The sequence below is a fragment of the Aethalodelphis obliquidens genome, unplaced genomic scaffold, assembly GCF_003676395.1.
Source record: "Aethalodelphis obliquidens isolate GAN/ISIS:26980383/991018 unplaced genomic scaffold, ASM367639v1 scaffold12, whole genome shotgun sequence".
NCBI classification, from domain to species: Eukaryota; Metazoa; Chordata; class Mammalia; order Artiodactyla; family Delphinidae; genus Aethalodelphis; species Aethalodelphis obliquidens.
In genome coordinates this window covers 36,279,048-36,305,046 of record NW_020837956.1, presented here as the reverse complement: position 1 = coordinate 36,305,046, position 25,999 = coordinate 36,279,048, and the positions used below count along the sequence as shown (strand labels likewise).

General features: G+C 51.8%; 1 protein-coding gene across 2 annotated transcripts in view; it reads left to right on the top strand.

Annotated features, from left to right (window-relative positions):
* Positions 1 to 1,992: 1,992 nt before the first annotated feature.
* Positions 1,993 to 25,999, top strand: part of HPCAL1 (hippocalcin like 1) — a 112,521-nt gene continuing 88,514 nt past the window's right edge. Inside the window, exon 1 of one of the 2 annotated variants that reach the window (XM_027113823.1) lies at positions 1,993 to 2,281. The gene's annotated coding sequence lies outside the window, so the exon portion shown is untranslated. The remainder of the gene's footprint in view (positions 2,282 to 25,999) is intronic. The other variant, XM_027113822.1, reaches the window with a different exon arrangement.

Genomic DNA, 25,999 nt, shown 5'->3' with positions numbered 1-25,999 from the left:
CTAGGGTTCCTGAGTGCCTGTGTATGGACTCTTCTCCATGCCCCCCGACCTGCACTGAACTGCACCCTGAGTGAGAAGTAGGGTCCTAAGTGTGACCACAGCAGAACATAACCTGCCCCCACTACCCCAGGCTGATAGGCCTGGGCTGGGCATCTGAGTCAGGGCAGCTCAGCTGTAACCCTACCCTCTGCGTGGATATGCTACCAGAAGCCTAGGCATGACCTTGGCCACTGGTCTCTGCTGAGAAGGAAAGACGGAGCCCTTGGGTGCCAGAGCTGGATCCCGATGACGTCACCACTGCCCAGCACTGCCCCTGCTAACGGTCATCACCGCATTTAATGCTTGAAGCAGGGCCCTAGGAGACGAACTCCCTGCAGGTTTAGTTCCATCATTTGTCTGCAGAGAGAGGGGTCTGGGATCAGACCACCTTCTCTGCCAGCTCCCAGCCAATTCCCCCCAAAGCTGCCCATCACCATTTCTCTGTGCAGCCTCCTGTGTAGTGGGAATTCACTTACTGTGCTTTTGTGGGGGAGGATTTGAGGGAGGATTTGAGTTCTCCCCTGGAGACGCTAGAAAGACAGTTTGTCTCAGCCTAACACTAACTCCCAGCTCCACATTTATGGCTGTTTCTGTGGTTACATTTTTTTGGGGATGTTTGGGGTGGGTGGTGATGGTAGTGGAGGGGGTGGTGGTGATGGTAGTGGTGGTGGTGGTGGTGGTGATGGTAGTGGAGGGGGTGGTGGTGATGGTAGTGGTGGTGGTGATGGTAGTGGTGGTGGTGATGGTAGTGGAGGGTATGGTGGTGATGGTAGTGGAGGGGGTGGTGGTGATGGTAGTGGTGGTGGTGATGGTAGTGGAGGGGGTGGTGGTGATGGTAGTGGTGGTGGTGATGGTAGTGGAGGGGGTGGTGGTGATGGTAGTGGTGGTGGTGGTGGTGGTGGTGGTGATGGTAGTGGTGGTGGTGGTGGTGGTGGTGGTGATGGTAGTGGGGGGGGGGGGTGGTGATGGTAGTGGAGGGGGTGGTGGTGATGGTGGTGGTGGTGGTGGTGGTGATGGTAGTGGTGGGGGTGTGGACATAGTTGCTCTTCTACGACCCAGATTTTCTGGGGCTGCTGGTAAGGGGTCTTGGGAAGCACAGACCCTGCTGTTTGTTGGCTAGCTGCTCACACGTGCCACGGCAGGCAGACGGGAAAGTCTGCAGAAGACACCGGTCCACCTCCCTGAGGCCCAGGGATTCTCAGTTCCTGGGACTAAGATGGCAACCAAGCCCTTTCCTGAGCAGAGACTGACCCCCCACAGCATGTCAAGGAGGGAAGGGCCCGAGGAAGCCCGCTCCTCGTCCCGTCCATTTTATGGGTGGGGAGACCGAGGCCGAAGGAGTCCAAGGGATTTGTCAAAATGGCCTAGAGTCAGCAAAGGCAACCAGAACTGGAACCCAGGCCTCCGTTCTCCCGGCCCCGGGCTCCTTCCCTGAACCAGGCGCGGGAATGCTTGTGGCATCTGCTCACGGGACGGGTGGTGAAAGGGACCAGTGGGACCAGGCAGGCAGCCTGCGGCGACTGAAGCCTTTTTCCCTTCTGGGCCACCCGGGCCGCACTTCCGGAAGAGGACTCGGGGTCGGCCCCTCCCGCGTGCCGCCTCCAGGCCTCTCCCACACCCTCAGGCCAGAGGCCAAAGGTTAGGGAGGCGGAGCCGGTGCTTGGCTCCGCCCCTGCTCCGAGATCCAAGCGGGGCTAAGACCGGGTCAAGGCCTCAGCCGGGCAGAGCGTGCGCTAGAGAGTAGCGAGGGGCCGGCGTTGGAAGAGCGGAGGCCGGGCGCTACAGGGCCATACGGGGGGCGTGGTTAGGGACGGGGGCGTGACCTGAGTGGGTTGACGGGCGGGGCTAAATTGGGGCGTGGTCGAGGCGGGGGCGGGTCCGCAGGAAACTTGAGCTCCCACCCCGGCCGGGCGCCCCGCCTCCGGGCCCCGCCTTCGCGTCCCTTCCTTTCCCGGTCTGGCAGGCGGGCCGCGGCGACTGCAGACGGCGGACTGGCGGATCGGCGGACTGGCGGGCACCTCCACTTCGCTCTCTCCCTCACTGCCGGCTTCCTTTTGTCTTTCTGCGAGGAGATGAGCGCAGGGCCGGCGCGGCGGCTGCGGGCGCACGGAGGCCCGCGTTCCTAGGCACCCTTTCCGGCCTCGGCGCACTCGCCCCTCGTAGCGGCCCGCGCCCGCCCCAGCGCCGGTGGCTCGGAACTTGGGCTCGGGGAGCCGGCGGATCGCGTCCTGCGACGGAGCAGGTAGGAAAGGGGCGGGCTGCGGGGCTGCGGGGAGTACGGGCGTGTGCACCGGCGTGCGCTGCGATCGGGCTCTCAGCGTGTGTGTGTGTGTGTGTGTGTGTGTGTGTTGAGGGGTGATTGTGTTTCTTTGCGCAGTGGAGTTGTGGGTGACTGAGTACGGTGGTGTGTCCCTGGAATGGCGTGTCCTCGTGCGGATCCGGGTGTGCAGTTGGATGTGCACATTTGGGGCTGCGTTTGTGGAATTGTGTGTCGGGGCGCAGTTGCTGGTGGGGACCGGGGCGGGGAGCGTGTCGTGTGTGAGCGGCTGTGCGTGAGGCGCGTGTGGCAGGGTGGGCGTGGGCGGTCCACCCCGAGCGCGGAGCCCAGGGTCCCAGCCGGCCGGCCCAGTGCGGACGGAGTACAGAGCCCCGGAGGATAGCTGGGATCCGAGGGGGCTAGCCCGGGCTTAGGGGGCAGCCCTGGCTAGCCTGCCCGGGGACAGGTCCGCGCGGCCCACGTGAGTCGCCTGTGTGCTCTGGCCAGGGGAGAGGGCCCTCGCGGCGGCCATCTGCTCCCTCTTCCCCAGGCGGAGGGGCGACGTACAGAGCCCTGATGCGGAGTTATGAGCCCTGGCATCGCCGTGACTCGCACTGCGACCTGGGCCCGACACGCCACCTTCCCGGGTCGCGGTTTTCTTATCAAGTGGGGACAGTTCCTCCCTCGGGGTCTGTCGTGACGGTTAAAATGAGAACCACTAAAGATGGCTCTCGGCCCAGTGCCTGGCACATAGTAGGTGTTGATGTTAATTGCATTAGCGTCTCTCTTTTAAAAAATCCTTTTGTTTTCTTTATCGTGGGTGGGACTCTTACACCCCCCCGCCACCCCGCGCGTGTTTTGTGCCTCACTAGCCGTCCTAACTTAACCATGAAGCTCCGAGATTCGAGAAAGTTTAGGCTGCCTGCTGCGCCGCCTCCCCGCCGCAGCTCCCGGGCGGCGCCGCCTCGAAGGTGCAGTAGCGCGCCTCGCGGAGCGCCGGCCCTTCTCCAGCTGCGAAGGCTCTGGCGCCCGAGCGGGGGTCCCTCTCCTGGCCGAAGGCAGAGGCTGAGGAAGTCAGGAGCCCTTTTGTTCAACAAGTGCCTAGTCCCCGGGGCGTGCACATCTGCAATCTGAGAGCCCCGGTGTGAAGTGGCGCTCCCCGCAGAGACGGATCTCGGGCTCCCAGGGCACCCTGGCCAGGCCTGGTCACGCCGAAGGCTGCCCCCTTTTCCTCCCCTCCAACATTGATTCCCCCTAGAGGAGCATGATTGCCGGAGCATGAGTCCTGCCTTAGGCCCTGGCATTGAACACCCTCTGGGTACCGCTCCGTCAACGGCAATCCCCTCTCCCTTTGATCAGCCTTACGCAGGAGTCTGAGAGTCTGCATCCTAGTCCCACGCCTTAATTTTTAAATTGCTTAGTTTCAAACCTACTACTCATTGAACTGCAGTGAATGTGCACACAGCTCTAACCATGATTCTCTCTCTGGCGGAGTCCTGCCAGCAGCGCCACAGCGCTTGCTCAGGCCCAGCAGGGTGAGCTGGCCAGGGCTGCTCTGCCGCTTTCTGCCACAGCCAGTGATTCCTTCCCTCCATCTCTGGTTTCTTCCTCTTAGGACCCTTCCCGGTAGGGAAAAAAAAAAAAAACCCTTCGCCAAGGGAGCAGCTGACCTCATGGTACATGAGGCTGTTAAAATGAAGCGCTGGCAGGGAGTGGGCAGGGCCTGCGTCTGGGTCTGGGTGCCTCTCCAGGTATCAGATGCTCCCGGTTGGTGTTCTCAAGGAAGCTTGTTCAGGCTTTTATGACACAGTAGCAGAAACCTCTGGTTTGTCTTCCACCCGGACCGAAGCCCTGAGATCTCAACAGTGATTGCATGTCAGGGGAACGAATAAGCTAATTTGTTATCCTGATTTGGTGTCAGGAGCATACTTAGAATGGAACCTGCTTTTCGTGTTTCATAAAATGATTTTATATCCTAGAGGAGACAAGACTCTTGATCTGAATCCTATTCTCTTCCCCATAATCCAATTCAATAATAATATTAAAAAAAATCAGTCTGACTTTCTCTGCTCAGAAGACAGACCAAAAGCTGGGATTTTTTTCCCCCTTAGTTAAAACCAGCATTTGCCTTAAGGAAACCAGTGTTTTGGCCCTAGATCTATTTCTGTTTCACTTTTGAAAGGCCTGTAATTACCGAGCTCTTGAGGTTCTATTGGATAATGTGCCAGAGGGAAGGGCCAGGGGCTCTGCCTCCTGCTTGCCGGGGGTCGTGGTGCCTTGTTCTCGCCTCGCCTGCTCCATTTGCATTCCGATTTTTGTAAGTTGGAAAATAGATGTCAACGTGCGATAATAATTTGGGAGACCTGGCTTTGGGAATCAGATGTCCGGAAGGTCATCTTCTTGTGGAGAAACAAGAATAAGTCAAAACCCCAGAAGAACAAAGATTTGCCCCAACTCTAGCCAATGACCCATTCATTTCCAATAAGCCCTTCTAGAGAGATACTCTAGAGAAATAAAAAGCTTGGACGAATTCCTTCAGAATTTGTCCTAATGTCCCTTTCTGACCTCAGGGCTGTGCAGAATTAGAAATACAAGCGACAGAAGGGCAAGGAGTGGGCCCCCGTTGGCCCACACTCCCTAGCCTGGGCCTTGCACTCACCAAGCCCCATTTCTACTTGGAGCTGCTGTGCAGTTGCATCTGGTAAAGAGGTAGTGCTATCATCTGGGGCTGGCACCCCCCTCTTTTCAGGGCTCTGTGTGCACAATTCCAAGGTCACCATTCACATAAAACAGCATGGTGAGGGACTTCCCCGGTGGTCCAGTGGTTAAGGCGTCGCCTTTCAACGCAGGGGGTGCGGGTTTGATCCCTGGTCGGGGAGCTAAGATCCCACGGTTTTCTCGTGGCCAGAAAACCAAAACATAAAACAGAAGCAGTATTGCCACAAATTCAATGAAGGCTTTAAAAATGGTCCACATCAAAAAAGTCTTTAAAAACAAAAAAATCCCATAGTGAGTGTTCGTCCCTCAGGGTAGTCTATATTCCCCTTATTCCCACAGGCCTCCCCGAGACTTACTCTAAGACCTTGCGTTGCCACTTGGAAGTGGTAGAGTGCCAAGGTCTGATAATCCAGGGTAATAATAAGGAGCCCCAGACTTTATTTGGCATCAGACAGCAAGCTTCTTGAAGGCCAACATTCTATCTAGGTTGGGGATTGGGTTTGTGTTAGAATTTAGCGTTCCACCAAGCCCTAAACCGTGCTCGTTTGTTGCAGGATAATGCTTCCAATTTACGAGCTGCCAACCCAGACTTGATGGCGGATTCTGTGTGTTTTGCTAGTTTGTCAGCCCTTGATGTCATTGTGCTGGGGAAGGAGGGCACTGGGAGACTTAATCATGCTCTCCTTTAGGACTCACCATTCTCCCACAGTCTCGCTGGGTTCCTTTCGTGTTTTCACGCCCACACGCCAGTCTGCGCATCTGTGCACCTCATGTGGCTCCTGTCCTCTTCCCTTTGGGTTGAGTTTCTAATCAGGGGATGACAGAGGGTAATTGTATATGGAGATAGCAGAGCGAGCTTAGGGCCTCTCGGTGCCACGTGCCCCATGGAAAAAACTCTTTCAAATCACTTTCCACCAAAAAGAAAAAAAAAATTCATTGGAATCTACTGGTGTGGGTTTAATGTAACTTCAGGTAATCAATTACAGTTTGACAGGTGGAACATGTCTTAGGCACTGAGCAAGGGGCAAGTCTAAAGAATTAAAAAGAAAAAAATCATCTGAAAAGCTCAGTGAATCCTTTAAGAGAGCCTTGCCTCGGCCATGTCGTTTCAAGTCGAATTGAATTTCAGAGGCAGTGCTTCATACCTTTGCGTTCATGACACGGGACTAACTAAAGACACTTTCTGAGAGGCCTCAGGCCCCCTCCCCTGCCTGCACCAGGGCAGCAAAATGGCTTCTTTGACCTTTTCATTTTCCTTTATAAGCCTAGTGTACCCTCTACCCCTAGACCCCTGCTCGCTAATCCAGTAACTGTGTTTTCTGGATATTGGTTTCTCTTTAGAGTCTTAGTACAACACAGGCTGGCAGGAAGCCAGAAGACTGGAGTAGGGGTGCTGGCATCAGCCTCACCGGCCTCATTAGGCGAGAAGTCTTCTTTGAGGAGCTAGTGATGGGTTTCTGACCCTTGGTTAAGAAATACTCAGGATTGTTAAATTCTGACTCTTTGGATAAAGCAGCCATGGTCCTGGACAGAGGAAAAAAGCTTTTGGAGGTATGCAGTTCCCCTCTTGAAAGTCTTCCCTGATTGCCTGAATACGCTGTTGCCCAACCGAAGTCTTCCCTTGCTGTGTGTTCCCTTCAGCAAGGGAGGTGTCCCCTTGGTCAGGCACCTGCCGTCACGTCTGTGCACTGACAGGGAGCTCTCCCACCGCCCTGACCCCGTGCTGTGTGTGTGCTCCGTGCTACTACATGTCACAGCAGAGCCCAGAGCCCACCGCGCCTGCCCTTCCGCCATTTCCCCACCCATCTAGCGGGTCAGACCTCTGCTGCCCCGCCCTCCTCCCCATACCCATGCCTCTTCTGCCCAACGCCCAGCAAAGCCTCATCCCTTAGCCTGGAGCTCGGCTTCCGTTTCATCCTGTCCCTTTCCACCCCTCCCCCAACCCCCCAGTTCAGTCTCTTCCTCACTAACTTCTTCTGAACACCTACTGTGGTCTTGCTTCAAGCTGGGCTCCGAAAGCTGGCCACGGGCTTCATCCCTGCCCCTGAGAGCTTGGTCTTGGGGAGAACATCTAGTGAGCTGGTGGAATTGACAGGTGCTGGGAGGGCAGCTCCCGCCCCGGCCCGGGCCTGGGGAAAAGCCTCGGGAGGAGGTGTCTGGAGGGAGGTGGGACAGTGAGGGTGAGGCCAGGCAGGTGGGCCCAGCGTCTTTCTTCTCTCCCAGCCACACTTGATCCACTAAACTCCTACTCGATCTTTAAAAATTTTTTTTTCAATTAACAGCTTTATTGAGGTATAATTTATATACCACAGAGTGTACCCGTTTAAAGTGTATTAGTAGGACTTCCCTGATGGCGCAGTGGTTGAGAATCCGACTGCCAATGCAGGGGACACGGCTTCGAGCCCTGGTCCGGGAAGATCCCACATGCCACGGAGCAACTAAGCCCGTGCGCCACAACTCCTGAGCCTGCGCTCTAGAGCCCACGAGCCACGACTACTGAGCCAGTGTGCCACAACTACTGAAGCCTGTGTGCCTAGAGCCCGTGCTCCGCAACAAGAGAAGCCACTGCAATGAGAAGCCCGCGCACCGCAACGAAGAGTAGCCCCAGCTCGCCGCAACTAGAGAAAGCCCGTGCGCAGCAATGAAGACCCGCCGCAGCCAAAAAAAAAAAAAGTGTATCGTTAGATGGGAATTCCCTGGTGGTCCAGTGGTTAGGACTCTGAGCTTTCACTGCCGCGGGTGAAGGTTCTATCTCTGATGGGGAACTAAGATCCCGCATGCTGCACGGCGTGGCCAAAAAAAAAAAAAAAAGTATTATTCGATACTTTTCAGTAAACTTACAGAGTTGTGCAACTGTCACCACAATCCAGTTTTAGAGCGTTTCCCTTGCGCCGGAAGGCTCCCTCGTGCCCATTAGCTGTCACTCCCTGTTCCCACTCCTGGCCCCGGGCAACTACCCTCCGGCTTTCTGTCTCTAGATTTGCCTTTTCTTCCTATGGTTCCTTTGATAGATTTGGCTCAAGGGTCCCCTCTGGGAGGCCTTCCTGGAGTCTTCCAGTTAGAATTGGCTTCTCCCTCAGGCTGCTGAAGTAGCCAGTGCTGTCTCCCTGTGGGTCGGGGAGCTCTCTGAAGGAGCCTCAGGTCTTACTGGCCCCTCATCTGTCACCTAGCACAGCGCCGGGCACCTGGGATACCCAGAGCATGTTGGCTGGACTAACCGAAGTGGCCTCCCTCTCGTTTCTTTTGTGAACTCCTGAGTATCCAGCAAAGTGTTGGAATTTAAAGCACAGAGTGTGTCCTTGTGTTGTGAGGCCCTGCTACATTATCTTGTTTCAGCAGGAACATGTGAGGCAAATGGGATGAAACCCATTTTTTAAAATGAAAACGTGGAGGATGCCCAGGGCAAAATAAGTAGCCCAAAGCCATTGGTAGATAAGAAGCAGCAAGAATTAAACCTTCTCTTCCAGGCCTATTAGGCAGTAAGGAGATGCCCTTCTGTGGCTTTTCCTGCCATCACCTCCCAGACAATGTAAATTCCTTCAAGGGCATGAGTGGTACAGGGCGCAGCTTCCTTTGCCCCAGTACTTGGCCGGGTAGGAGTGACTCAGTTTAAGTGTGTGGACGTGCAGCGAAGTTTCTTGGTCAATAGATGTGGAGGAAGGCCCTGGGGGAGGGAGGGGGCGCATGCGCCTCCATACCTTGTGCGTTCAGAAGTCTCTAACTGTGTCATTTTTTAAAAATTAATTAATTTTATTTATTTTTGGCTGTGTTGGGTCTTCATTGCTGCGCGCAGGTTTTCTCTAGTTGTGGCGAGCGGGGGCTGCTCTTCGTCGCGGTGTGCGGGCTTGTCATAGCAGTGGCTTCTCTTGTTTCGGAGCACGGGCTCTAGGCACACAGGCTTCAGTAGTTGTGGCTCGTGGGCTCTAGAGCGCAGGCTCAGTAGTTGTGGCGCACAGGCTTAGTTGCTCCGCGGCATGTGGGATCTTCCCAGACCAGGGCTCGAACCCATGTCCCCTGCCCTGGCAGATGGATTCCTAACCCCTGCGCCACCAGGGAAGTCCCCTCTTGTGTCAGTTTTGTTCTTTGAGGAAAGTAGCAGGGGAGGAGATCCCATTTTACAAATGTGCAGCCTGAGACACAGAAATTGTATACCCAGCGTATATAGATCGATCTGGGTCTGGTGTGTAGACCACCAGGTCACAAATGGTCTCTACCACTCACTGATGCAGAGAACTTTCACCGTGGACACTGAGAGTGTCTTGTTTCTTCCTGAAGGATTGGGGTTGTTAGACCCTATTTTTCAGAATATCCCAGGGGAAAGACCAGGGATGGGGTCAGGCAGACCGGGGTTCCAGTCAGTCTCCGCTCTGTTGTTTATTGGCTGAGTGACCCTTTCTGAGTTTGCTCATGTGAGCAAAGGGGTTCTGGGCCCCCATCAGACAATCTCATGAAACCTGGATGTAGAGGACCCGGTTGAGTCTGGCTGGTCACGTGTCTGCGGAAATGGAGAACGCTGCAGGGCTTCCCCAGCAATCAATGTTTCTTTTCAAATTCAGGATTATTAGGCATATTTTGACCCAGACTGTAGCAGCAAGACACATGACATGAGAGCCTGTGAATGTGTGTGTGCCAAGGGTCCTGGAAGGGAGCCGGGAGGGTCGTGATTTGGAGTTCGGGGAGCTGCCGTGTTGGATTGCCCCAGCTCGCATCTCCTGCAAAGCGTCGCACAGGGTCCCTGATGCAGCCACAGTGACCCTGAACTTGGGGCCGGGGGCGGCACATAGAGAGAGACCTGTGGGTTATTTCTCAGACATTAGGAGGCCCAGACCCCCTAATCCCCTCCCCCCTTGGGCACTTGGAAAGCGTTTATTAGTTTGGGTGTGTGGGTGCCAATGGGCTGAAGGGGGACTCCTGGCAACACCGGCAGAGTTATGGCTCTGAGCAGCCGTATGTGTGGGTCACAGCGCTGTTTTCCCTCCAGCAGCAAAATGCTCAGGTCTCTGCTTCCTTCCTGTGCATTTAACAGACGTTTCCAGAAAACAGAATTGACGACAGCTCCCCACCCTTCGCTGTCACTCCCATCCTTTCTCTCTGCTGCGCTGTAATCCACTTTTGGAGGGAAGTGAGAACCTCTCCAAATCAATCGTTTTAAAGACAGTCGTTTCCAGTGTCGTGCCGTTTTCTGTATTTACGGGCGTGGCTGAGGGGAGCCGGTGGGGGGTCCCCTGAGGGGCAGGATTGGTGGCGGGCTCGCCCCCTCTCGCTCTCAGCCCTCCCCGGAGCGTGGGGCGGCGGCAGGGATGAGGCTTTATTAAAAATCCCTCAGTCGTGCGGTGCCAGTGCCACGCTTTGTGACGCAGCCTGGACGGCCTGGCTCAGCCTCCAGGGGTGGGAGCCCGGCCGTGCCGGCGGCTGCGGCTCGTTTGGGTGTGTTTCTCCTTCCTGGTGAGTAAAGGCAGAAGCAGGCCCTGGACAGACGCTAAGCCCCGGCTTTCCTTCATGCCAGAACTTTGGCATTCTTGTTCTCTGGGGATGGCTTTTTCTCTCTCCTTTCTCTCTAAAGACAGGATAAAGGATTACTGCCTTATCAGCCTACGTTCCTGGCGATGTGCTTTCACCTAAAGGCAACATGGCCTGCCTCATTGTTCCCAGAGCTAGCTGTAAAGTGAGAGCTTGTGCATTTGGGAATTAGTTTCAACATTGTTGGTGGGGGGGGGGGCAGGGGAGGTGTAGCGCAGGTAAGGGACTCTAGGTCCTCAGGACCAGGGACCCTCAAGCAGTGTAAAGGTCTCACCGTGTTTCTTCCACTGTAACTCCTTCCCCCTGGGTGTTGTCCTGGGCCAGTTGCTGTCTTTCCAGTAGAGCCACATCATCGCCCATCACTGGTACCACCATCGCCACTGCATCACCATCGCCATCAGTAGCATCGCTATAACGATCATCACGACCACGTCATCATCATTCAGCCTCAGCATTGCTTCCCAAACGTTGGCTACTGCATCACATAGCCCATTTCTGCTGAATTAGCTGTTCCTTGGGGGGATGCCCCCTAGTGTTAGGGGGGTAATGAGGGGGGTTACGACAGGATAGTGGTAGGCACAGAGGACCCGAATGGGAGGATGATGGAATGTCACTCTGCAAGTGGCCTCATGAGAATAACTAATCTGTAAGATTCTTGGAAAAATCTCACCTGCGGTGATTAATTTTATGTGTCGGATTAAATTTTATTTTTTAATTTTATGTGACAGGGCTAAGGGATGCCCAGGTAGCTGGTAAACCATTAGGTATGGGATGTATAGGTATGTCTGTGAGGGTGTCTCTGAAAGAAATTAGCATTTGGTTCAGTAGACAGAGTAAAGAAGATTGCCCTCACCATTGTGGATGGGTGTCATCTAATCCACTGAGGGCCTGAGTAGAACAGAAAGGCAGAGGAAGGAGAAATTGGCTCTTTCTCTTGAGCTCGGACAGGCATCTTCTCCTGTCCTTGGACTTCAGTGTTCCTGGTTCTTGGGCCTTTGGGTGTGAACTGGGACTTACACCGCTGGCTTTCTTGGTTCTCCAGCTTGTACTTGGCAGATTGTAGGACTTCTTGGCCTCAAATTGAGCCAATTTCTGTAATAAGTCTAGCTGTATATGTATATACAATAGTTCCCCCTTATCGGTGGTTTCACTTTCCAAGGTTTCAATGACCTGTGCTCAACTGTGGTCCAAAAGTGTTAAATGGAAAATTCAAGAAATAATTCCTAAGTTTAAAATTTTGTGATGGGAGAACAGTATGGAGGTTCCTCAAAAAACTGAAAATAGAACTACCATACGACCCAGCAATCCCACTACTGGGCATATACCCTGAGAAAACCATAATTCATAAAGAATCATGTAGCACAATGTCCATTGCAGCACTATTTACAATAGCCAGGACATGGAAGCAACCCAAGTGTCCATCAACAGATGAATGGATAAAGAAGATGTGGCACATATATACAATGGGGTATTACTCAGCCATAAAAAGAAACGAAATTGAGTTATTTGTAGTGACGTGGATGGACCTAGAGACTGTCATACAGAGTGAAGTAAGTCAGCAAGAGAAAAACAAATACCATGTGCTAACCCATATATATGGAATCTTAAAAAAAAAAAAAAGATTCTGAAGAACCTAGGGCAGGACAGGAATAAAGGCGCAGACGTAGAGAATGGACTTGAGGACATGGGGAGAGGGAAGGGTAAGCTGGGACAAAGTGAGAGAGTGGCATGGACATATGTACACTACCAAATGTAAAATGGATGGCTAGCGGGAAGCAGCTGCATAGCACAGGGAGATCAGCTCGGTGCTCTGTGACCACCTAGAGGGGTGGGATAGGGAGGGTGGGAGGGAGACGCAAGAGGGAAGAGATATGGGGATATATGTATAGCTGATTCACTTTGTTATACAGCAGCAACTGACACACCATTGTAAAGCAATTATACTCCAATAAAGATGTTAAAAAAAGAAAAAAATAAAATAAAATAAAATCTTGTGATGTTCTGAGTAGCATAACGAAATATCACACTGTCCCACCTCATCCCTCTGGGATCCCCAACCGTCAACATCATCTGCTCCTGACATCCAACCGTCAACATCTTGATGGCTCAAGTGATCCAGGATCCCCAAAGCAGATGATCCTCCTTCTGACGTATCATCAGAAGGTCAGTAGAGGCCTAACATAACATCGCAATGCGTACGTCATTCACCTCACTTTATCTCATCATGTAGGCATTTTATCATCTCATGTCATCACAAGAAGGAGGAGAATGGTACAGTATGCTATTTTGAGAGAGAGACCATATTCGCATAACTTTTATTATAGTAAATGGTTATAATTGTTCTATTTTATTATCATTGTTGTTAATCTCTTACTGTGCCTAATTTATAGTTTAAACTTTATCATAGGTATGTATGTACAGGAAAAAAAAATAGCAATATAGGGTTCAGTACTGTCTGTGGTTTTAGGCATCCACTGGGGGTCTTGGAACATATCCGCCTCAGATAAGGGGGGACTACCGTATGTGTGTGTGTGTGTGTGTGTGTGTGTGTGTACACACACACACACACAAGATATAAGATATATGCATATCCTGTATTTGCATATGTCTGTTTATCTGGAGAACCCTGGCTAATTCACCACCCATTCTTTCAGGCCCAGGGGGGGAGCCACTGTCACCTTTGTCCCCCCAGGGAGGACAGATTGGGCTCCTGGCCGTATTCTCCAGGCCCTTTGCTGATGCGCCTCTCCAGGGCCTGACCTAGCAGGTTGGGGACTGAGCTACTCTGCCTCTCCCAGGGCAGTGGGCCTCTTTGCATACGGGGCGCCTGTGGATTTCTCCTCCATGGCCCCGCATTCCTGGCACTGAGCCTGGGACTCAGTGGATGTCCAGATGTGTGGCCAAACCACCATCCTCTTCTCTCAACTGTAGGATGGTGAGTGAATTGAATTATTTAAAACTTAGCACCTCAGCTAAGGGGCTTGCTTTGCAGGCCCGAATGTGCGACTGTGCGGTTCAGTGCACTAATGCTCTTTCCTGTGCTGTCGCTGGTGGTGAGTGTTTCACGCGCTCATGAAAACTGCAGGACAGTGGCCTGGAAAGCATCACGACCTTATGGGCTGGTGGAGTGACTGCCTTCCTGTTATGAATGTCTGGTTTCACTTGGCATGGGCGGCTTTTCCTCCGCAGATCTCAGTTTCCTCATTTGTCAAATGCAGCTCGGGGCTCGATAACCTGTAAGTTCTCTGTCAGCTCTACAAGCCAGGAAAAATGCTTAAAATTGTAAACTTGAGGGGCTTCCCTGGCGGTCCAGTGGTTAAGACTCTTCGCCTCCACTGCAGGGGGTGCAGGTTTGATCCCTGTTTGGGGAACTAAGATCCCACATGCCGCGCGGAGTGGCCAAAAAAAAGTAAATTTGAGTTGTAGGGCACATCCAACATAAAGCATGGAGAGAATTTTCATAGCTAAACTGACTGCAACAAAAAAATGAACCTCTTACGAAACACAGATGCAACCGCCATCTGAAGAGCTGGCATCACAATTCAGAAGAGAGTGACAATATTGAGGAACAGATTTGTGGAGCACAGACTAGAAGGAAAGGGTAGGGCAGAGGGTACTGAACTTAGGGAGACGACCTTTGTGTGTTTCATCCACCCATCCGTCCATTCAGTGCCTTCTTATAACTTCCTGTGCCAGGGACGGTGCTATGTCTTAAGGAAGCTGAGATTAAGATGACAGGGACTCCTGGTACCAAGGAAGAGTGTGATTTCATTGGGGTATTCGCTGTGGGAGCACAGAAGCAGGTTGGCAGTTGAGCTGAGGTCTTATGCTCTAGATCTGAGAGCCTTACTTAGAAGCTGTTTACGATTCCTTTTTTTAAAAACAATTGTTTATTTATTTATTTATTTGGTTGCACTGGGTCTTAGTTGCGGCAGGCGAGATCCTTAGTTGCGGCTCGCCGGCTCATTAGTTACAGCACGTGGGCTCCTTAGTTGCGGCTCGCCAGCTCCTTAGTTGCGGCATGTGAACACTTAGTTGTGGCATGTGAACGCTTAGTTGCGGCATGCATGTGGGATCTAGTTCCCTGACCAGGGATCGAACCCGAGCCCCCTGTATTGGAATCACGGAGTCTTAGCCACTGTGCCACCAGGGAAGTCCCATGTTTACAATTCCTTTAAGAGGACAATATGGCAAGAAAAGCCAGTGTAGAGGATGTAGATGTCGCCCTCCTCGGTGCAATGGGGCACTTCTGTTTTTTCTGGGAGGCCATGCTGCTCACGATCTAAGAAACTGGTGGACTGAACTTCTTGTTTTGACTAATTGTGAACCAGAGAAAAGTCAGAATTAGGGAGTATTGTAGAAGATAAATAATTGTATTATTTTCAGACAAAAGTATATGTATTGATGCAAACTCCTGACCAGCTTTCACCTCAAATTGGTCTTTTTAATGAGTTACTAAGAATTCTTTGAAATGAACATATTTCTGGTAGTAAGCTAGTAAGTATTTGCTAAAGAGGTTGAAAATAAGCAATTTAAACGTGTCTCTTAAATATGGGGCTGAAAAGCAAGATGTAGAACTAGATAGGGAGGGAAAAAAAGCTCAGAGAAAATAGATGGGAAGGACATATACCGAACTGTTAGCAGTTGAGTCTGATGGGATCATGAGTGGTTTCTCTTTTCTGCTTTTTCATTTTGCTCTACATTCTAAATTTTCACCCACGGGAATGTGTTAGTTTTGCAATTAGGAAAAAAAGAAGGTTTTAGAAAGGAACCCGAAGAACGCATTCCTCTGATAACCTTGTTTATCCTCTTAATTTGCTTAGCAAACTTTCTTTTTATAGTCAGACTGGCTGGAACCCATAAATTCCATACTTGTGATGATTTGAATTAATGGAAATTTATCATGCTACATTGTTAGAATTTGTTAATCTCATCTAAATTCAATACTGAGTAACTCTATTAACTTGGATATAAAAAAAATGTTCCAAGTCTTCCAAGAAATTCGCCATTTCAACATGGCAGGGGTAGAGTTTGTTTATGATCTAGGATGTGCTTGTTCCGTTTTGTTTGCTTCAATCTGGGCATTCACTTTGTTTCTTGCCCTGTAAGGAGGCTTCACGGCTCCTGCTGTGTTGACATTGGGTCTTTTAATGAGGTGGTTTGATGTCCTCGGACCACCTACCCCAGCTTTTCCTTCTGTATTCTCCTCACTGAGTGATCGCGCAGTGGCCCTCTTCCAGGAATAATCTCCTTACTGTTTGTCTCTCAGGATGATGTTTCTTAGCTCCCTTTTTGAAAATAACTTTTTGGGTTTCCCATCCCATCCCAGCCCTTCCTTCCTGACTCCCCCAGAGTGGAACTGCTGGTCTTTAGCTCCTGCAAATTGAAGGGCTTCTGAGGGTGATCCTTCCCCCCTGCCTGTGCTGCTCCTGCCTTGAACTTGGGTTGATGTTGGGTTGACTTGGGTTGACCTTGCGTTGATCTTGGGCTTACATCGGGTTGACCGTCTTTATTTACCGGCTGGTGAGCAGGGCCATCTCAGCCCTTGTCAGGGCCCTGCCTGACTTTCGGTGGCATCCCTCCAAAGGCTTCTTAGGCTGTTATTCCTGTCGTTTTGCAGAGGTTTAATCTGTCTGAGTCCAGGATATTGAGTCAGCAGTGGAAAGTTATGAAGGCAGAGCCAGTCACAAGAGAAATTGGCTAATAGGAAAGATTAATTTCAGAGTGAATGAAGGAGAGGGATGCTTGGGGGCTGGGCTGTCTCTCCAGGCAAATAATATTGCTATAAAATGTGATAAATCAGAGGTTGCCTTTGCTACTAGCTCAGTGCCTGCTCATAGTTTCTTGAATTAGAAATTTAAAAAAATCATATCTTTATAGTCTAGTGTCTGTATTTATGATCTTGTGAAAGAAAATATAATTGTCAGCAAAATTACATACACATCTGGTTAATTATTTCAGGATCTTCACTATGAGGAAACCATATTTTTAAAAAATTAGTATGGCCCCTGTGTTCAGAAACTGTTATTTTTGAAAGCTGGGTCCTTAGCTTATTGCGGGATTCCACATGGAGGTGGGAAGGAAGCTTTCCTGTCACTGGAAACAGGTAGGTTACCATGGAGACCGGGTGTGTCCCACTGGTTTCCTGGGTATCCCAGTTGTCCTGGAGAAGGAATAAACCTCACTTTCTTTGATATTTCTGAAACTGTGTATGTGAATTAAATTTTTCTAAACAAAGGTCCTCTGTTTTATTGACTTACACAGGGATTTCTGACAGAATTTTGCCCTCCGTTCTGTTTGCTTAATTTTTAACATGCATAACCCTACCTTTCCTGCCAAAATGCTTAAAATGAATCGAAGGAACGCCTACCCCAAGACAACAACTGGAACAAAATCTTTGAATAAAGCCAGGAATGCTCTCTTTAGTGTGATGATTACCCTGTACAGTTCAACAAATTAGTTCAATAATTCTATATTGTATGCCAAGTCCAGCTCTGGGCCTGGGGATACAACGATGAACAAGTTGTTGGGGGACCTGCCCTTGGGGAGCTCATATTATGACTGTGACCCAAGACAGCGGGAAGCCAAGGAGGGACCCTGGGCTGACCTCCCCTGGCTTACGCTGCTGGCCACTGCCACACAACGGGCCTTGAACCCCTCTCACTGTCCCGTGGGGTGACGGCCCCCGGGCCTTGTTGGAGGGATGACACAGCAACTGATTCGTTTGAGCTGTTCTTATTCACAGGCATTTTCCAGAGTGTAGAACCTTGCTTTATCAGTCTGCTTATGATTTTATACACGGAAAAAATCCTACTCGTGCCTATGCTTGGGTCCCTCTCCATCTAATAGTTTCTAAAGGCAATCCCTTGACGGTTAGCTGTGTAGAAAGCTCCTATGCTTGGGTCCCTCTCCATCTAATAGTTTCTAAAGGTAATCCCTTGACGGTTAGCTGTGTAGAAAGCTCTCTGTGCTTCCTGAGTCTTGTTGAGCTCCTGGCAGCTTCCTATCTCCCTTCATCCAGTTCGGCTTCAGCATCCTCCAGCCCCGTGGAAACAGACGGCCTCCCCCGCCCACAACATTAGCAGCTGGAGGCCTGCGGTGGGCATCCCTGCCTCGCTCTCCCGCCCTCTGCTTCTTTGCAGTCACTTCATCAGCAAAGGCACATCCACTCTTTTCCTTCCCTTCTGCGGGTTGGTGGTCATGAGCAAAGGCCTCCTTCGGCCCCTCCGTGGGATGGCCCGTTTTGCACAAACTCCTTAATTGGTGGGACCTCGAGTGGGCTCGTCACAGCCTGCAGAGGCTGTACGTGGGCATGGAACAGAGCTGGTGGCTGTGTTGGCTTTCAGCGACGTTGAGAGAGTGGCAGACCCTGGCCTCTGTGTGCTCTGTGATTTGACCGGAGAGCTTGGTCTCGCAGGTGCAGAGGGTGCTGCGCTCTGAACAAGAAAACAACCTTCAGACCCCAAGTGGCCTGGGCTTAGGGACATCCTGCCTGGTTGGGTTCCAGTTTGGAGGTAACGGCACACTGGAGATGTCTCTTCCTGATGCTGTCCTGACTTCCTTACCGTCTAATGGATAGGGAACAGACCATTCTTTTTTTTTTTTTTTGAAATAATTTTTCTTGGAGTATAGCTGCTTTACAGCGTTGTGTTAGTTTCTGTTGTAAAGCAAAGTGAATCAGCTACAGGTATACATATATCCCCTCCTTTCTGGATTTCCTTCCCATTTAGGTCACCACAGAGCACTGAGTAAGTTCTCATTAGTTATCTGTTTTATACATGGTAGTATATATATGCCAATCCCAGTCTCCTAATTCATTCCCCCACCCCAAGACCATTCTTTTTAAAGGAAAAAAGTCACCTCTATCACTTTGTCCCGATCCTCCTTTCCTCCCCGAGGCTCAAACGCCTCCCACCTTCACCTTCTCCACGCAAGTCCCTTGGGTCTGCAAAGCACTGCCCTGGAGCATCTGTTTCCTCATCTGTGAAATGGGAGTTATAGAAGCTCCCAGGACTGTTGTACAAATAGCCATTAGACCTCCTGTAAACTCTAAAGTGCTATATGAATGTAAGGACCGTCACCGTCACCATCATTATCACCGTCCTCATCCTCATCACCAGTCTTCTTATTCACATCCTGCTGCCCCTGACACATGATTGCCTGAAACAGCAGGGTCTTTCTGGTTTCCTTTGTGGAATTGGAGTTCCCAGTCTTCTGCCCTTTTCCCTTCTCTGGTCTGGAGTCAACCTGCGGTTTTCATTTTCCTCCTGCAAGATGTTAGCCCACAGAGGAGGTCCGGGGTGTGTACTGACTGAGCCTTACAAAGGATGTGGACATTTGTAACTGCTTCTGCATCTTCCTGGAACGTCGGACCTGCTCCGTCTTTCTGTCTCTGCCCCGCAGGGAATGACTGTTTGCGTGCTGGGCAGCCTGGGAATTTACTGCTCAGATTAAAGACATCTGTTGAAATGAGGGCAGTCAGCTTGGCTCAGATCAGATCATAGATTGAGCAAGCAGCCCCCTTAAACCTGCTTCTGGATTACAGCCAGCTGTGTGGTCACCTTTGTCAGGGACAGAGGGCCAGGATGGGGTGGGGACTTGCCATGAAACTCTCAGAGACTTTTTTCTTTATTTTTTCTTTTTATTTTTTTAAGGGACGTCTTTCACATCTGACCTTCTCCTTGCTCAGGAAGCTGGTCCTGGGGACTCCCCATCACGGCCTTGGGCTTGGGCTATGATTCTCAGCGCCATCATTTGAGGAGAGGAACATTTGCTACACCCTTCTGCTTGCCCCTTGCACCCTCCCAAATCACTCTCACAACTCCCAGCCTTCTCAGGGGTTGCCTCTTCCCAGAAGCCTTCTGGGCCTGCTCAGGTGCCCTGCTTAGGTTCCCTGCTCTTCCTGGGGCACTGCTGCTCCGGCTCCCACGGCCCTGCCATCTGCAAGGCTCTGGTCCTGGCCAGTCACCTCCAAACGTGGGTCTCATCTTACCTCCAGGCCAGGGGCTCCTAAGGGCAGGGACCATGTACTGAGTAGTCTCTCTTTAAGTAGAGACCGGGCTTGAGAAGAATCCCTAGGTAGGGAAAGGTGCTCTCTCATGAACCGGCCCTGCATTCATTCATTCATTCACATAGCTCCCACTGTGTGCCAGACTCGCTCTAGGAGAATATCCGGCAGAAATGCTGCCCTCTCAGAGCTGATGTTTCTAGCTGGGAGCAACAATCAGTAAACTAAATTAGTCAATTTGTAGTATAATACAGTAATACTTAGAAGATGCGGAGGAAAAAAAAGGGAATTCCCTGGTGGTCCAGTGGCTAGGACTCCAGGCTTTCACTGCTGAGGACCTGGGTTCGATCCCTGGTCGGGGAACTAAGATTCCAAGCTGCAAGGCGCAGACATAAAAAAGAAGCTGTGGAAAAAATGTTAGTGAAGGTCCAGAGGTATTGGATAGGGGGGTGGGTGAGAAATGAAATTTTAAATAGAGTGGTCAGAGAAGGCCTCATTAGAAGGTGATATCTGAGCAAAGACTGGAAAAAATGAGGGAGCTGGTCACGTGGAAGCTGGGCAGGACGGCAGGCACAGGGAACAGCAAGTGCGAGGGCCCCTCTGCTCAGAGGCTGGACAACTAAAGGCGCAACCTTCCAGCCTGGAGAACCCAGTGAGTTTTGGCCAGTGAGATGTCAGTTCAAGGCTGCTGGCATGCTCTCCTGTCCCTGCTCCCTTCCTGAATAAAAAGCCAGAGTCCTAAGACAGAAAGATTTTGACTCATCCATCTTCTCCTGCCTGGAAAGCAGATGCAATTTGTGGAAATAGGGTAGCCATCCTGTGATCACGAGGCTGAGATCCATGTGCTAAGGATGGTAGAACAGAAAGAGACTCTAGGTCATTGATGGCATTCTTGAACCGCTGCCCAAGCCCTGGACACAAAGAAAACCCTTTCTTGTCAAAGCCATGGTTTGCTGGGTTTTAGGTTGTTTGATGGAGTGTCCGAAACAGGACCTGCTATTCCCAAGTCCCCCAGATAGACCACTGCCTGCTCAGATATGGAGGCAGGCCCAGGAGACATTCTAGCCCCTTCTCAGCTTTTCTTTCCCTCCATCCTATCAAGCTGGTCTCTTAAGTTAGTCATCAAGATCTAGAGCCCCCAGATCCATCCCAGTCTCTCCAACTTCACCGCTCCTGTGCTGCAGTGACACCACCTTTCTGCGTGATTGTGTTTCTAGCTGGTTTCCTGACCCCGCCTCTCCCCACACCCACCAGACCAGTCGCCCACACACAGCCCCAGCCCCAGCCCTGCACGAGCCTTCTCTAAAGGCGGTTGCGTTGCTCCACGCTCTCAATCCTTGCTTGCAAAGTCCAAATGCTAAGCGTGGCCTGAAAAGCCCTCCTTGTGACCCTCGACCCTGCCTGACCTCTCGACCGACCCTTCATCCCCTACATGATGTCTTGAATTCCACTGACTGGCAGTTCCTCATCACCCATTCACTCCTCTGGGCCTTTGCACGTGCTGTTCCTTCTGGGAATCCCTGACCACACCCCCTCCCCCAACAAGCACCCACACATCCTTCAAGAATCGAGCAGGGCTTTCCCTACCAGTTGATCCGTTTTCCCGTGCACACGACTGTATTGTCCGTGTTAGAGCACCTCTTGGAGGGGGGGAAAATGGCATTTAAAAAAATACATCTTTCTTCCCAGTAGACAGAATTCCCCGGAGAACAGAGATCAAACACGTGTGGTCTAGAGACTCTAGCCTGTGTTGGGGAATTGCTGGGGGTGGTGGGTGACTGAGGCAGTTACAGGTGTTGGCCCCCAGGTGAGGTTCCTTCCCTCTCACCTGCACCCATATCCTTACAGGCCCAGAAGTGCCTTCTCCAGGCAGGAGCCTCACCTCACTTATAATGATAATGAAAATAGTAAATCTCAAGTAACTGACACCATGCTAAGTGTTGTACATGCTTTATCGCAGGTAATGAGAAGTGGCCCACCTTTACTCATTCAACAAGTGGTTATCTAGGGCCTACCGGGGATTCTTCTAGGCACAAGGGACACATCAATGGAAAAAAAAAAAAAGACCCCCCCCCCAAAAGAAGAAAAAGCCTCCCCTGTGTCCTCATGGAACTCACATACACTTCCACTTGTTGCTACTTCCCACGCCTTGCACTAAAGCACCAAAAGCATTCTAATTATTAATTTTAAGTGTGATGCAGGAAGTCTATGAATTTCAACATGCAAAAGGTCCTGCTGTCTTCTCAGAAAAAAAGAGGAGAATTAAGCAAAAATGTGCTTCCGTCAGGTCAGTGAAGAATTTTTCCAAACACGAAAATTTTAAATTATGAACTTTCATCTTGCTGTTTTAAGGGTCCCACCATTAAGAACTCATTCACCCTGTAGTCATTAAGGGTGAAACCGAGACGTTTAGTTATGTAAAAGCCAATTAAAATAAATGCAAATACTGTTTCATTGTGATGTTAATTTCGAGAGCCGGATCAATCAAAGGTTGTGGAAATGCCAAAGTTGTTAAGACTTTGGTTGCCATGACGACAGCACTCCATCTCTCCAGGTCTGGTATTCAGATTCGGGCTCTGGCAGTGACTGCGTGTCTCCGGGCAGGGTTGGAGCTTCCTGCAGTCAGGTCTGGGTTCAGCCAGGCTACCTGTTTCGTGACCTTGGGAAGAAAGTCACCATCTCTCTGCTTCAGTTTCCTCGCTGTAGGGACGGCCCCTCCACAGCCATTCAGCGCTTTGAATGTAACACAGCCATTCAGCGCTTCTCAGAAACCACCGCATTAAGTTTTGGAATTTCTCGTTGGCCCTGCTGCTTTTCAGCCTCCCTTTTGGGGAAACGTGAATAACAGAGGCGAGGGAAGGTGAAAACACCGCTCTGCTCCCGCCTCACCTGTCTGACCTTTGGTGAAAATGGAGTTCTTTATCATCGTGGCCAGTGGCCAGTGAATAGCTGGCCTCTTGTTGTTTGTTCTTGTGTGTGTGTGTGTGTGTGTGTGTGGAGGCTGAGGGCAGTTGTTGGGTTGAACTCAGTGCTTTTAACCCATTGCCTGCGATAATCACATTTCCTCAGGGGGTTTTCTCTGGGGCCACCGTTGTTTTCTAGATGAGGACATCGGGACTTGGTGGGTGGCTTGTCCGAGCTCTCAGGCTCCAGGTGGCTGGGCCAGGATTGGTGCAGGCTCCCAGGTGCTGGGATGGGCTGTCCCCATGGAGCCCCGGAGGCCCAGGCTACTCGGCCTTTCCCTGCGCCCGTTTCTGCAGAGAGTGGTTCCCAAGGAGCCTCCCTCGTCAGCATCAGGCTGACCAGGCCTCAGTCCCCAGCTCCAGGCCCAGAGCTGCCATGATGTTTCTTTTGGGGTGTCCTGCAGAGAAGCTTCCTCGTGCTGCGTGGTTTTAGGACGTCACGAGTCAGAAAAGTGCGCATTAAACATCTGCTCTCCTGGCTGGAGGAGGGCCCAGGAGCCATTGCTCAGGTGCCGCTGGCCTGACTCACTGTCCCTGCCCTGCGGTCCTGCTCTCTGGCTAAATCAGGGCTAATTAGTGCCTTCTTGGGGCTGCACTCTGGGTCCTTGTTGAATGAGATCCGACTGGCCTTTTCCCACTCTTGGGGGGCGGTTGTTGGGAAATGATGAAGCAGTTGTGTTTGTTTTTCTTCTTTTTTTTTTGTGGTACGCGGGCCTCTCACTGCTGTGGCCTTTCCCATTGCGGAGCACAGGCTCCGGACGCACAGGCTCAGCGGCCATGGCTCACGGGCGCAGCCGCTCAGCGGCATGTGGGATCTTCCCGGACCGGGGCACGAACCCGCATCCCCTGCATCAGCAGGCGGACTCTCAACCGCTGCGCCACCAGGGAAGCCCCTTGGGTTTGGTTTTTTATTGGAGTGTAGTTGCTTTACAATGTTGTGTTAGTTTCTACTGTACAGCAAAGTGAATCAGCTATACGTATACATATATCCCCTCTTTTTTGGATTTCCTTCTCGTTTAGGTCACCACAGAGCATTGGGTAGAGTTCCCTGTGCTATACAGTACGTTCTCATAGTTATCTATTTATACATAGTATCAATAGTATATATGAGTCCATCCCAATTTCCCAGTTCACCCCCCCTCCCCCTTGGTATCCATACGTTTGTTCTTTACGTCTGCAGTTGGGGGTTTTTAAAACTCTGTGCAGGAGATAGGTTGTTGCACTAACGTTTAACCTGCTGCAGAGCCGCCTGAAAGTGAGGTGAGGACCCAGAGAACTCAGAGGGGGTGAGATTGGACTTTTGCCACGGGCCTGCGGTGGCCCAACTCCACCTCGGTGCCCGCACCCATGGCCTGCTGGGAGCTCCCCAAATGCATCCTGGACAGAATGAGCGCAGAGGCAGCAGGGGCACTGGACAGCCTCGCTCCCAGGCCTGTTGGGGGGTGTATGGGTGGATTAACGTAGCCATGTAACCTTGGGGCTGCTTCGGAGGTCTCAAAGTGCAGCGGGGTCTCCCTGCCTCCCATGCTGCTGGCCATGGGGCCTGAGCGAATGCTGCCAGGTCGGTCCCAGCACGTCACTGGGAAGGGAGGGTGCTGGTTTCAATGTGGGTTGAAGGAGGCTGGCACGTCATCCCCGTCTGGCATCCTTGGTCTCTTAAAGCAGATGGTGGGAGCCCTGTGGTTCGTCCTGCTTTCAAAACCTTGTCTGGGGACTTCCCTGGTGGTGCAGTGGTTAAGAATCCTCCTGGGGCTTCCCTGGTGGCGCAGTGGTTGAGAATCTGCCTGCCAATGCAGGGGACACGGGTTCGAGCCCTGGTCTGGGAAGATCCCACATACCGTGGAGCAACTAGCCCCGTGAGCCATAATTACTGAGCCTGCGCATCTGGAGCCTGTGCTCCGCAACAAGAGAGGCCGCGATAGTGAGAGGCCCGCGCACCGCGATGAGGAGCAGCCCCCACTTGCCGCAACCGGAGAAAGCCTCGCACAGAAACGAAGAGCCAACACAGCCATAAATAAATAAATAAATAAATAAAATTAAAAAAAAAAAAAAAGAATCCTCCTGTGCAGGGAACACAGGTTCGAGCCCTGGTCTAGGAAGATCCCACATGCCGCGGAGCAACTAAGCCCGGGCACCACAACTACTGAGCCTGCGTGCTAGAGCCCGTGAGCCACAACTACTGAGCCCATGTGCCACAACTACTGAAGCCCGCGCGCCTAGAGCCCGTGCTCTGCAACAGGAGAAGCCACCGCAATGAGAAGCCCGCGCACCGCGACTAAGAGTAGCCCCCACTCGCCGCAACTGGAGAAAAGCCCATGCGCAGCAATGAAGACCCAACGCAGACAAAAATAAATAAATAAATAAATTTAAACAAACAAACAAACAAGACCTTGACCGGCTACTCTTTGGGGGTGGAGGTGGAGGTCAGGTCGTGCTGGCGGGATGCTTGGCCCGGGAGTTAGCGGCCTGGTGTGCGCAGCCTCCCTGCCTCCGGAGCCTCAGTGTCGCCACCTGTGAGGTTAGGTAAGGCCTGGCCAGCTCGCTGTCAGGGTGAGAATGAGAGGGGAGAGTGTGAGAGAGGCTGGCTTGAAGCCTGTGGAGCCCTGCGTGAGGTACTTACTTTCCTTCTCAGCGGCAGTGCTGGTAAATTTATGAGACATGGTTTCTCCCTTTGGAGAACTTGGGGTGGTGTCACTAGACCTCTTCTGTCTTTTATAGAGCCCTTGCCCCCTCTTCCCCTCTCCCCATGCACCTTGAGGTTGGCCGGGGCTTTCTGACAGATGCTCCTGGCTTCCAGCCTAGGCTGCTGGCTACCGAGGCCTCTCGCCCCAGATCCGCCCTGGGGTCCAGCTGCATTGGACCGTCACCATCCCCCAAACGCATCCCCTTCCGGCCTCCAGCTGTTTGTCTGTGCTGTCCCTTTGGCTCAATGGCAGGTGTCAGCTCCTCTGGGAAGCCCTCCTTCCCCAAGCTGGAGCCAGCTCTCTGTCTGGGTGGCCAGAGCACACGGGGCTGGCCCCTGCTTCGACCTGTGGACCCCACATCTTAGAGGCAGAGAGAGCGAGAGCCTCTCCACCACAGCCTCCTCCAAGGAGATGAGCGCATCTGGGATGTGAGCCGGGGCCCTTCTTCCCTGTGGTCCAGAGCCCCTTGCAGCTTGTGGAATGGCTCCTGTCACTCGCGTCCACCTGGAATCTGGCTTCGCCTTCCCCACTACTCCTGGGATTGGCAACTACGGCTAAGAGTTGGGGAAATACTTTGGTATTCTTCTAGATCATGTGAGACAGAATTTCCAAAAGTGCGTTTCTTGCACAGCCGTTCTGTTACCCCAGAATGTGTAAAGCAGCTCACCGGTGGCGGGGGGACTGGGTCAGTTGCTTCTCTCGAGCCCATGCAACGGCCAGTGATGGGTTAGATGCCGGCTCTTTGCTTCTTGGCGCCGTGAGCCCCAAGCAAGTCCCTTAACTGCTCTGAGCCTCCGTTTCCTCACGTGTA